Genomic DNA, 13,785 nt, shown 5'->3' on the forward strand with positions numbered 1-13,785 from the left:
CAAATTAGAATCAATTTGGATCACATTTATTTACTAAATAAACCAAATATTTACTTTACATTCTACCTTAAACAGGCTAAAGAACTTTCAATTATTGCTCAATTTCACTAACATCAATACACTAATAAGAAATAAATGATTTTAATGGGTTAAATATGAGACAATTTATGTTCTCATCATAGCACTTAATAATTGTCATAAACTTGAAAAAGTATTATGTAGCTCATGTAAAAGTTCAATAATCTTAAAAAAGTAAAAGATAAACATGGTAATTAAAAAGGCTCGTCACTTTAATACTCTTAATAGGAATTATATGTTCCGATAATATTGTTTCTTTGTAACTACATTGTAGTCTTATAGACAAATATTTGGGCTCATTCAATCTACATTTTTCACACACCCATAGTTTTTCATAATGTTGTAGCAATCAACTTCCCAGGAGCATAAACAACTATAAACCTTCACATGAGAAAAATGATATTTTACCAAAAAGATGATTGTATTGATATGCAAATAAATGTAAAAGATCTCTTCTTATGAAGGCAAGAGTGGGGATAAGAGCACCAATGAGGTGTGAGGGTTGGTACACTACCTACCAACTATATGGCACAAATACCTATGCACTTAGGAAATATCAAATTACGACAACTATTATCTAAGTGGAACTTAAGCATAATGAGTAAATATTAATTTACTCAACACATAAGACTTGACATTGAGAAGTGGATAGTGTAATTTACAACAAACTATTTATGCTAAATTTGGAAATTAAAATTATTGTAAAACCTAAAGGAATCAAACACTAAAACCCTACTTCTATAGTGGAATCCAACATAAAATCAATGAAGAACCTAATATCATGCAAGTAAATAAAATAAAAGAAGATTATACCATTATCATGCTGCAAGGGCTTGTCTTCATTGTCCTCCTATCTCCATTGATCTTTCTCGATGTATTTTGCTCTCAGATTTGAGGTGTGCACAAGAGATCAATAGAGAATGGATAGTGGTTGTATATGCAATTTGACATAGTTTGGGTACTTGATCACTTTGTCTTTATGGAAAGAGAGAGGAAGAGGTCTCTTTTATATAGAGCAAGCTTAAAATGGAGGGCTAGGATTGAGGTGAAGGGATAAATGGTCGACTCATATTAGAGGATAGGTATTGAAAATAGGAAAATATTAGAGAGGTGGTTAAAGGCTGATTAAGAGATGAATGACACTAGTCATGGAGGGAAAAAGCTAATGAATGAATCAATTAATTAAATATTTATTTAATTAATATAAGAGGTGGGACCATATAAATAAATAAAATATTTATTTAATTTAGGGAAAGGATAATTTAATTTAAGCTAATAAAAATATTTATTTAAATAGGGAAAGACTAGAAACAGATTAATGAATTAATTAAATAAATAAAGATCCATTTAATTAATAAAATGCTTAGGATAAAATAATTAAATAAATAAAATATTTATTTCATTAGGCTAGGACAATTTTACGTGTCAACATTTTCCCCCTCTTTAAGACAATGTAGTTTGTCGCATTGTTTCTAATGAAATAATACACGGATATGATAGGTTGCCCCTAGTAAGGAAGACGACATGCCCCCTCGAGAGATTGGGTGAAAAATTTGCAAAAAAAATTGAACAATATCTCAATAAGGAAAAAGGCTAGGATAAGCTAAGCAAGGAGGACAGATAGGTGAAACGGCAAAGGACAAGCGAAAATGGGGTCTCGAGGGGTCATAGTGACCACATGGGATCACCATGAGCACTTGAGGGATACCACACCTATAAATAGGAGGGTTGGATAGGGACCAACTCATTTTCATCCATCACTTTCATTGATCAAGGCGCAAAGCGAAGGAGAGCGAGCAAGCACAACATCAGAACTATGGTAGAGTGATTCCACAAATTCGAGCAGGCCTAATGACACGAGCGACCAGAGGAGTATGGGGAGCCGATAAGTACATTCTCACCATTTTTTATTTTCATGCATTTATGGCATCATAAATAGGTCTAAGAATTAGGTTGTCAAAAATGTGGCAGTGGGAAAAATGCTGAAAATGTGTATGCATTAGTTCTTAGCATGTCTATGTTAGGTTTTGGTGCATTTACATTAAAAATGCATTTTTGTTAAGTAAAAGTGCGTCTATGGTATGTAAAAGTGTGTTTATGCTAAAAACGTGTATAGGGTCCATGAAAGCACACATGTGTCAAATAGTGATGCATTTATGTTGTTGGTGTGTATATGCATCATGTATGTGGTTTCTTGACATGTATGCATGCAACAATGACGCATATATGTGTATAAATGCATTTATGCATAGTCAAAGTGTGTTTTTTTGTTTTACAAAATGTATGTGATAAATATTAGCACGTATATGATCAAAATAGGGGCAAAATAGGCTGCCACTATGATAAACAAAAGCGACCAATAGGATAAGTAGTTGAATAGATAAAATCCAACGATTTTCCCAACATAATAGATTGTACAATGACTGAAGAATTTGCAAGATAAAGTTTGACTAAAGTTGATAAAACTTGACACTGATGTGATTGCTTTTGTGATTGTAGGCGGATCTAGCACCCCTAGATTCTCACGAGAGATTTCCATGAAATTATAGATTGAGGCTGCAATTGATAGAGGATGATCATCTGCCATTATCATTATTGGGTTTATGACATGCGACCTTCATGCCTGAGATTCAGACGAATCTCAGTTTGTTATATGCATTGACCGAGAGGTACAATGAGCATTGTACATTCCACTTACCGACGGGTGAGATATTTGTTACGCTTTGTAATTCTCGCAAAATGCCCTAGAGAAATAAACCAAAATCTACTAACAAAAGAAGATAATTTTAAAAAAAAATTAACCCTCACTATAACACTAACACTAACATCTAGTAATGCAACATTACTACCATTACTCATCAATGCATCAATAACTATATACATGATTACATGAATCAACATGAACATAACCATGAATCATATTACACAAGCAGAATAACTATTTAATAATTAACATAACTCCATAATATAAAGTGTACAATGCATATCCATTCCCTAGGGTATCTCAACATCACTACTTGCCACAAATCTATCACATCACATAACCATCTAGAACACCATATACTACCATTATATTGATCATTTACTTTACATACAACTATGATAAAATATTAACGCATTTGGGAAACTCTACCACATCTCTTACTCTTTTAGGTTCATTTTAAAATACCAACCAAATGTCCCTAATTCCCATTTTATTCATCAATCACTTAACTCTGCATAAATCTAAATGCATTTAACCTTCTCCTACATATGGAACTAGATTATTTCCTTTATCACAATCATTACACAACTCATCAAGAGTGTCTTTTCATATTCATTTGAAAGATTATACAACAAGCACTTTTCTATTTCCAAATAGGATTCCATGCTACTACGCAGATGCAAAAATCATATGTTACTTACAAGAATAAACACAATCTAATATTCAAATCCCTAATTCAACATAGAATCTCATTCCCAACATGATGATAATTTCTACAACATAATCCATATATTAATACATCATCTTATTACAAGAACATGGTCCTATATCATTAAGTCCAAATATACAAGAGCACATGGAACAACACATAGTCTCTTTTACTACATCACATCCTAATGCTTAACAATACAAGTTACATGAGTACATATTCATATTCCACATTTACAAGTCATCATAATGCAGTAACATCTCTAATACATATAAATTAGCACTATAGGACAACCACATACTGAAGAGTATTACAATCCATACAATCTACATCTACTCATTTATTCCATAAATCAAGATAACTAACATGGAAGATTAACATCTTTCTAATCAAGGCATGCACACTTACTAACATATTCACTACCATCCACAAGACATACACAAGATATTTCATTCATGTCTTTCATCCATTTTATTCCTCTCTATCAAATAACATATATAATAGAGTATCAGATTACAACAATCTCACTCAATACATCTCATCCCGAATTCAATCTACTACAAGTCCTATATTTCCCAATGTTCTGAATACATAGCCTTCTTAATATTTACATTCTTTATTCCACGTGATATCATTTCTAGTTACATAGAACATGCTTCAAGAAATCCATTCACATGATGAGATATTATCTCCATGTCCACGCACACTGTCATCCAAGGAAGAATATCCCAATGGTAGAAGGCATCAAACCACCGGCCCATGTGGAACCAAATAGGAACCACCCCCCTGCTAGGATATGACAAAGGTTCCAACTCACAATCAAGACCTAAGATGACACCTAATAACCATAGGATTCAACATGACACCACAAGACTCCAACATAGGAAATATAACATCAAATACATCACATGGTTAAATCAAATAAAACAACCTCTAGAGGCACACACAAAAAATCAAGGCATATGGATAATGGACACATGTGGGGTAGAGTGTCATCACATGCCAATCTCATGTGGCATTCATCTCCACCTTGGAGTCACTCAAGGGAGATCAGGTATACCGCTCCAACGATCTTCCCAATCTAAGATCCCAAAACCGCCTCCCTGGGTCCATCCAATTGGGGCAAACAACATCATATTATTTATCTTGATTAGGTGAATTCCTAAATACCCAACCCACTAATCAATTATTAATAATGTTATCACTTGCAAAATAAACCATAAACTCTTCATGTGGATCCATAGGTCTAGACCCCCTTCCTAGAGATCTAGTGCTCATAACCTAGGTCCAACACATGCAAGAGCTCACTCTCCCAAAAACGGACCAAAACCATAGGGTAAAAACATAACAAGATACATAATACAACAACATGAAACTCAACATGGAAAGAATCTAATATACCATCACAAATCAGATACCAAACTGATTCATAAAGGACAACTTATACACATACATACAAAGCCATATAACAAGATCATGCCACAAGCTCAATGCATCATAATGAAACAATAAAAAGAGCCTTAAATTTGATATAAATACATAAATGGGGAAATAATATGAATCCAATGGTATCACATAGTCCTCAACAACGAGGCACATCAAACCCTCTCGCTAGAGCTGCATAAACACATCCTCTACAACAAGGAATACATACATCTTGCTGGAGCAACTTGCAAATCCTCAATTGACAAGTGAAAAATAATTCTTGAAGCACAAAAATTATTCAAGCACATCACAAAAGCATAGGGCAGTGCACAAAAAACCATCCACACAACAAACCCTAGCCTTTGGAGTCCAAAAACAACAAGAAAAGTCAACCCGGACAACAAAATACAACCCATAAATGCACTGATTGTACTATGGTGATTTTTTCAGTGTTTTAGCTCCATTGACTGCCATTCTAGCATTTTTGTTGTTTGAATTAGCACTTTTGTCACAGAGACTGCATTTGGGGAAAACGAGAGAAATGTGCAATCAAACTTGCCCAGTTTCGGGCAGAGGCATAATCAAGGCCTAAAATCAGCCCAAAACACACGAGGGACCTCCTCCAATGCTGATTAGGGTTTACACAAGCCTAAGGAAGACATAAAGCCAATATTTGGATCACATCCAACAAACATATATACCAAAAAGTGTCGCAGGGACACCCAATCAGGTGCAGACCTTAACAAGGGATCTCCAACCACTATGGGAACCTGAAAAAGGAGTATACAAGGCAATACAAAACCACACCGTACAAATACCATAATATAAAGAAATCAAAAGGATTTAGAAAGCAATAGAAAGCACATTCAAACCCCCATTTCCATCCAATACATGAAATCTGAAACACAAACCTTCCCAAATCTTTCCTTCAATTCAACAAATGATAATAAGTGAAAATAAATTCTTATTTCCCCAAAAAAACATTCTTGAAGACACCTACAGACAATCTTTTCAAATATAAATGTGGAGTGCAGAGAATTGCGAAATCAACCTGGAAAAGAAGCAAAAAGGAGAAGTCTAAATATGCAAATCCAAAATCCAGCAAGATCCTTCAAACAATTAACATGATCCAAATCCAAAGCAACACTTCCCAAGAAAAATCTCCAAGAATTACCGAAAATTCCAACCCCCATGAATGCATAGGAAGCTGAATATATTAAAAAATCAAAACCAAAACTACATAAAATATCACCCAATCAAAATATTCCATTATACCATATATTATATCTACCTTTGCATAGTTTGAGGAAGGTATTTATTAAATATATTTTTATGAATAAGGGAATTAATGCATGGCACCTGCAAGGTTGGATTCACAATATCATTGAAGAGCTGGAGTATTTTTATGATTTTCAATTAAGCCATGTAAGACATACTGGTAATGTTGAGGCGGATATCCTTTCCAAATGGGCTCTCACATTTAATGCAGTTGGCGGTTTTTGGATTGTTTGTTTTGAGGAGGAAGCGGGTGGTGAACATTAATGCCATAGCAGATAGTTTTGTACGATTGATAGAGGAATGTGAGCTAAGGGTGGCATTTGAGTTTGGTGAGGATATATCTTAATGATGGTTTTAAAAATTTATGAATGTGCATTTATTTCTATCTTCATTTTATCAAGGCTTCATTGAGACGATTGTTGTAGCTTTAGCAGAGCTTTGTGGAATTTTTTAGTCATTGTTTTGAGAGGTGGTGAAGTGGGGAGTGTGGTGAGTATGGAAGCTAACTTCACTCTTCGAAGTAGGAGACAAATTTATGCTTTCTATGGGGAAATTACCATGAGGTAGCTGTAGAGGATGTTTAAATTTTTGGACGAGTTGTTGGCTCAAAGTGCAAAAATTATGGTAGGGGGTGCTTTCAGTTTACTCAAATTTAGGCACAAATCAAATATGGATGTGTTTTCCCTCATCATGGCTTGGGGTTTGGAGCTAGGAGAGTCCACGACAACAATTAGGAAGGTTATGCAGATGATTGTCCATGACGATTTCCTAGTAGGGATGGATTCCTTCCTCGAGTGGGTTGAGTCGGGTGTGGGGTTTGATACTCGAGAGGGATTGGAGGTCAGTGGCAATGGTGGTAATGCATGTTTATTCCCCTTTCTTTGGTGGGTGAGGGGAATGTGTAAATTTCACTGTAGGCAAGAGGCTAGAAGGGGCTGGGATGCATTGAAGTTGATTGCAAAAATCAAAGAGTTGGACGAAATCATTGCGCAAGCCAAGGTAAAGGTCGAGGGAGTTCAGAGACGGGTGTTGCATCCTAGACCCTCGAAGGTGACATAGAACAAAGATGCTAGGGTGGCGAGGAGTAAATGTCTGCGGAAAGTCCAGTGAGTTGATGCTTTCCATTTTACGGTGGAGACTTGTCTTTTTTGGATTGACATCTTTTTAGACTTGGTTTAGACAAATTTGGATGTAATTGGGTAGTTTTGTGGGGTAGCCTTGTAGTGGCAATTTTGGTAGGTTTTTGTAATGTCCCCAATATAATTAAATAATATTAATTATTGTATGACCCTAAATTTAATAATAAAATCTTTCGAGACCCTTTTTATTTTATTAGTTTAAGTTATGTCAGCTTGTTTGTAACCCTTTGGGAAACTTCCTAGAGCCCATGTATATGGCCAAGTTAGTCATTATCGCAGGGGGCGAATCTGGTATCTTTTCTTGTTTGTGAGAATTTCAGTTGGAGTTCTGTTGTCCACCATTTTGGAGGTGAAAGACCCTCCCTACTTGGTATCCGCAGTTTCGGTGGGATTCATCCCTCACCCTATTTTGCTTCTATTTGGAGTGTGTAATCTGTTGTGCGAATCTTATCAATATAATTTCTCTTTGTATGTTCGAATCTTCATCCGAGTCTCTTGTGTCTGGCATAACAATAATCCATTCCATGCCTCTATGCAACATCTAACTGACGAAGTATCTGGAGGGCTCTAAGGGCGGAACTCGGTGGGTATTCATCCACCGTACGGACCCCTGCCACACATCCAGTATGACCAAACAACATCTACCGACAGGTATTCACCCACCGTACGACCATTACCGTACACCCCATATGACCAGACAACATCCACCGTACGACCTTCCCAACCACATTACGGGTGACCAATCACCATACGACACCAAGCCTTTGGGTGACCCCAGTCATCGTATGACTCAACCACCGTACGGGTTCACTCAGACCACTCCACCATATGACAGACATCCTCTGTACGGGCTCGAGACATTACAGTGGTGTCAAAGCTAGTGATTCTGCTAGCCTGTTGGGAGAATCATGACATCGAATGAAGGATTGATAGATGCGCTGAAGGAGTTAAGATGCCTGCAAGAGCTTTGCCAGATCCTCACTAGAAGGCCTGCCGTATGTTCTCTATCCCAGATTTCAACGGATTGGAAGGAACACTCCAAGAATACATTTGCGCGCAAGCTGATGGATGGTCAAGTGCAGGATGACAGATACAAGGTGGTTGACAACATCATTTACAACAAGGACAAAATCCATTTGGTGCCCGAGTCCAAGATAAAGGAAAGAATTCTGAAAGAAATGCACAACTCTCCCTTGGCCAGCCATCCGGGATATCTGAAGATCTACAGACAAATCCAAGACAAATTTTCTTGGAAGGGCCTTAAGAATGACGTTCTGTAGTACATGAGTGAATGCTCCACCTATTAGAAGAACAAATCCGAGCACACCTTACCTGGTGGATTGTTTTAGCCGTTGCCAATCCTCAACCAGAAGTGGGATAGTATCTCGATGGATTTCATTATCAGGCTTCCCATAGTGAAAGGAAAGGACTGCATCTTCGTCATGGTAGATCATTTGACCAAATATGCCCTTTTCTTTGCCATTTCCACTAGATGCCAGATAGTTCAAGTGGCCGAGTTGTTCTTCCATGAGGAAGAGCGACATCTACACAAGAAGAACCTATTGCAGATGAGTTTTGAGATTCCAAACCATCATTGGGAAAGGACTGATTGGCATGATGGCATGATAGATTAGGATCTGGGCATCGATGTGTTTGATGATTGGCTTCAGAGGGATCTTGGCAACTCTGGGCATGAAAACAATTATATCAGAGTGGAGCAGCGGAAGCTGGAGGGAGATTTACTCTTCTCGCTTACTTCCATGTGCATGCACACGGTCATGTTGCGGCATGGAGATTTCAAATACGACTATTGGTGTTTGCGCTTGGTTTGGGACCTTGGATCTCTGCAGTGGGCAAACCGTTTGATGATGGATTGCTTGAGGGCAAGCAATCTTTGGGTGGCAAGGATTTGTAATGTCCCCGATATAATTAAATAATATTAATTATTGTATGGCCCTAAATTTAATAATAAAATCTTTCGGGCCTCTTTTTATTTTATTAGTTTAAGTTATGTCGGCCCGTTTGTAACCCTTTAGGAAACTTCCTGGAGCCCATATATATGGCCGAGTTAGTCATTGTCGTAGGGGCGAATCTGGAATCTTTTCTTGTTTGTGTGAATTCCAGTTGGATTTCTGTTGTCCACCATTTCGGAGGTGAAAGACCCTCCCTACTTGGTATCCGCAGTTTCGGTGGGATTCATCCCTCACCCTATTATGCGTCTATTTGGAGTGTGTAATCTGTTGTGTGAATCTTATTAATACAATTTCTCTTTGTATGTTCGAATCTTCATTCGAGTCTCTTTTTTCTGGCATAACAAGAATCCATTCCACGCCTCTATGCAACATCAAACTGACGAAGTATCTAGAGGGCTATGAGGGCGAAACTCGGCGGGTGTTCATCCACTGTACGAATCCCTACAGTACATCCCGTACGACCAAACAACATCTACCAACGGTTATTCACCCATTGTACGACCACTACCATACACCTCATACGACCAGACAACATCCATCGTACGACCTTCCTAGCCACCGTACGGGTGACCAGTCACCGTACAACACCAAGCCTTCAGGTGACCCCAGTCACCGTATGACTCAGCCACCATACGGGTTCACTCATACCACTCCACCGTACGAGGGACAACCTCTGTACGGGCTTGAGACATTACAGTGGTATCAGAGTTGGTGATTCTGCTAGCCTGTTGGGAGAATCATGACATCGAATGAAGGATTGATAGATGTGCTGAAGGAGTTAAGAAGTCAGCAAGAGCTTTGCCAGATCCTCGCTAGAAGGCCTACCATATGTTCTCTATCCCATATTTCGGCAGATTGGAAGGAACATCTGTTGGTTGAATATTCCAAGAATACATTCGCATGCGAGCTGATGGATGGTCAAGTGCAGGATGACAGATGCAAGGTGGTTGACGACATCATTTACTACAAGGACAAAATCTACTTGGTGCCCGAGTCCAAGATGAAGGAAAGAATTTTGAAAGAAATGCATGACTCTCCCTTGGCCAGCCATCCAAGATATCTAAAGATCTACAGACAAATCCGAGACAAATTTTCTTGGAAGGGCCTTAAGAATGACATTTTGCAGTACATGCGTGAATTCTCCACCTACTAGAAGAACAAATCTGAGCACACCTTACCTGCTGGATTGTTTCAGCCATTGCCAATCCTCAACCAGAAGTGGGATAGCATCTCGATGGATTTCATTACCGGGCTTCCCATAGTGCAAGGAAAGGATTGCGTCTTCGTCGTGGTAGATCATTTGACCAAATATGTCCTTTTCTTTGCCATCTCCACCAGATGCCAGGTAGTTCAAGTGGCCGAGTTGTTCTTCCATGAGGAAGATCGACATCTACATAAGAAGAACCTATTATAGATGAGTTTTGAGATTCTAAACCATCATTGGGAAAGGACTGATTGGCATGATGGCATGATAGATTGGGATCTAGGCATCGATGTGTTTGATTATTGGTTTCAAAGGGATCTTGGCAACTCCGGGCATGAAAATAATTATATCAGAGTGGAGCAGTGGAAGTTGGAGGGAGATTTACTCTTCTCGCTTACTTCCATGTGCATGCATGTGGTCATGTTGCGACATGGAGATTTCAAATACGACTATCAGTGTTCGCGCTTGGTTTGGGACCCTGGATCTCTGCAGTGGGCAAACCGTTTGATGATGGATTGCTTGAGGGAAAGCAATCTTTGGGTGGCAAGGATTTGTAATGTCCCCAATATAATTAAATAATATTAATTATTGTAAGGCCCTAAATTTAATAATAAAATCTTTCGGGCCCCTTTTTATTTTATTAGTTTAAGTTATGTCGACCCATTTGTAACCCTTTGGGAAACTTCCTGGAGCCCATATATATGGCTGAGTTAGTCATTGTCGTAGGGGGCTAATCTGGTATCTTTTCTAGTTTGTGCGAATTCCAGTTGGAGTTCTGTTGTCCACCATTTCGGAGGTGAAAGACCCTCCCTACTTGGTATCCATAGTTTTGGTGGTATTCATCCCTCACCCTATTCTGCTTCTATTTGGAGTGTGTAATCTGTTGTGCGAATCTTATCAATATAATTTCTCTTTGTCTGTTCAAATCTTCATCTGAGTCTCTTGTGTCTGGCATAACAATAATCCATTCCACGCCTCTATGCAACATCAAATTGACGAAGCATCCAGAGGGCTTTGAGGGCGGAACTCGGCGGGTATTCATCCACCATACGGGCCCCTACCGTACACCCCGTACGACCAAACAACATCTACCGGCGGGTATTCACCCACAGTACAACCACTACAGTACACCCCGTATGGCCAGACAAAATCCATAGTACGACCTTCCTAGCCACCGTATGGGTGACCAATCACCATACGACACCAAGCCGTCAGGTGATCCCAGTGATCATATGACTCAACCACTGTACGGGTTCACTCAGACCACTCCACTGTACGACAGGCAGCCTCTGTACGGGCTCGGGACATTACAATTTTGCTACTTTTTTTCGAATTGGCTGTTTAGCACTTTTCGTGGTTTCATATACTTGTTTGGACATGCTTTGTGAACTCTTTTTTGGATATTAATAAAATATACTTTATTTTCGAGCAAAATAATAATAATATCCATTTAATAATAAAATACCAAAGCATAGGTAAAAATAGTATTAATTAATTAAATAACAATTATTAAATAAAGAAAGGAATGTTTTTTAACTAGGGACCCTATGGAAGAGTTGTAGGGTACAACAAATATGGAGGATGGATAGAAAGTGGTGAAGGGGGAGAGAGATAAAAGAGACAAAACAAAAGGAACTTTGCAATAGTTTGCTTCACCTCGAATATAGATGTAGTAAAATGATGGTGTAATCTCTTGACCTATTTATGGGTCTTTGTATTTTGATGCTTTGCGTCTATGAGAAAGTGGCTCCTTGATTGTAGCCCCGCTTGATTCAGGCTAGGCTTAAAACATAGATTAATAAAATAAAAGTTTTATTGATAATACACACACACACACACTTTATTTATTAGATATCCTTATTATTTGTCAAATAGTATCCATAATGATTACTCCAACATTTAGTGACAAGGATGGTGAATTTTATAACATACACACACATATATGTATATGTATATATGTGCGTGTATGTATATGTATGCATATATGTGTGTGTGTATGTATATGTATGCATATCTATGTGTGTGCGTGTGTATATGTACACACACACACATACACACACATGTATATATACATACATGTATGTATGTATATATGTGTGTGTGTACACACACACACATGCACACACACATATATATACACACACACACACATATGTATATGTATATATGTATGTATAGGTATATGTATATGTATAAGTGTATGTATGTATATGTATGTATGTATTTTGTTTGATCGGTAAATGTTTCATATTTCTATTTCTATTAATATATTAGGATTTAAACATGACCCAAACCAAGCGAGGCTACAATAAGGGAGCCCCCTCCCTGGACCAACAAGGCACCACAGTGCAATACCCCTTAATAGGCAAAACATTACATACTGGTTTTGGTTTCACCCTTATCATGAGAGAAAAGAAGCATATTGAAGGACACTTGATCTTTATCTCTCTTATGTTTCTTCCTCTTCACTTCTATCCAACCTTCCTCCTTACTCCTAACTTCATGTAACTCTTTCTTGGGGTCACCCACAAGGACCCGCCCTATAAATGGGCTCTTAGTAGCTTGACTTACTCTTTTCACCAGCTCATCACAAGATCCTTCCTTTAGACTAAAATCTACCCTCAAGTCTTGATTACTATCCATACCTAAGTTGTCCTTACTCATATTAGTATCAACACTGGTATTAGTCAGAGCCCTGGGGTCTCCTTCAGGGATAGAAGGAGAGGTGACAAAACACTAGGCTGTGGCATCATTGGGCTTAGAGGTGGCACCCAACTTCAGAGAGATTGGGGGGAGGGGGGGGGGGACATTCTGAGTGCCATTTTCCACCACGTAATGGGTAACAATAATATTTCTCCACCACATTCCCTACTTGTTTGGTCTTTTCTGACCACATCTTGCAGCAATATGACCCTTTTGGAAGCATTAACGACATCAAAAAGGGATGCCCTCATAATCCATTGGTTGTAGCCACTGTCTCTCTCCAACTTTCAAAAATAAATCAGCGGGAAACCCTTTTTTAAAATCCATCTCAACTAGAATACAAGCAAAAGTTGTGTGTTGAAACCTTAGGGAACCCTCATCCACTCCCAAGAATCTACCCAATGAATCCCCAATAGCTTCAAAACATGACTCAAACGAGAATTGCAAAGGAAGGTAGGAAAGCCTTACCCACATTGGGACTTTATCGAAGGATTTTGTGGTAGGATTGAAAGTCAGATACCACGGTTTTAGAAGTAGCAAATACTTGTCCTCCCAACTCCATTGGTACTCAT

This window comes from Cryptomeria japonica, chromosome 3, assembly GCF_030272615.1.
Source record: "Cryptomeria japonica chromosome 3, Sugi_1.0, whole genome shotgun sequence".
NCBI classification, from domain to species: Eukaryota; Viridiplantae; Streptophyta; class Pinopsida; order Cupressales; family Cupressaceae; genus Cryptomeria; species Cryptomeria japonica.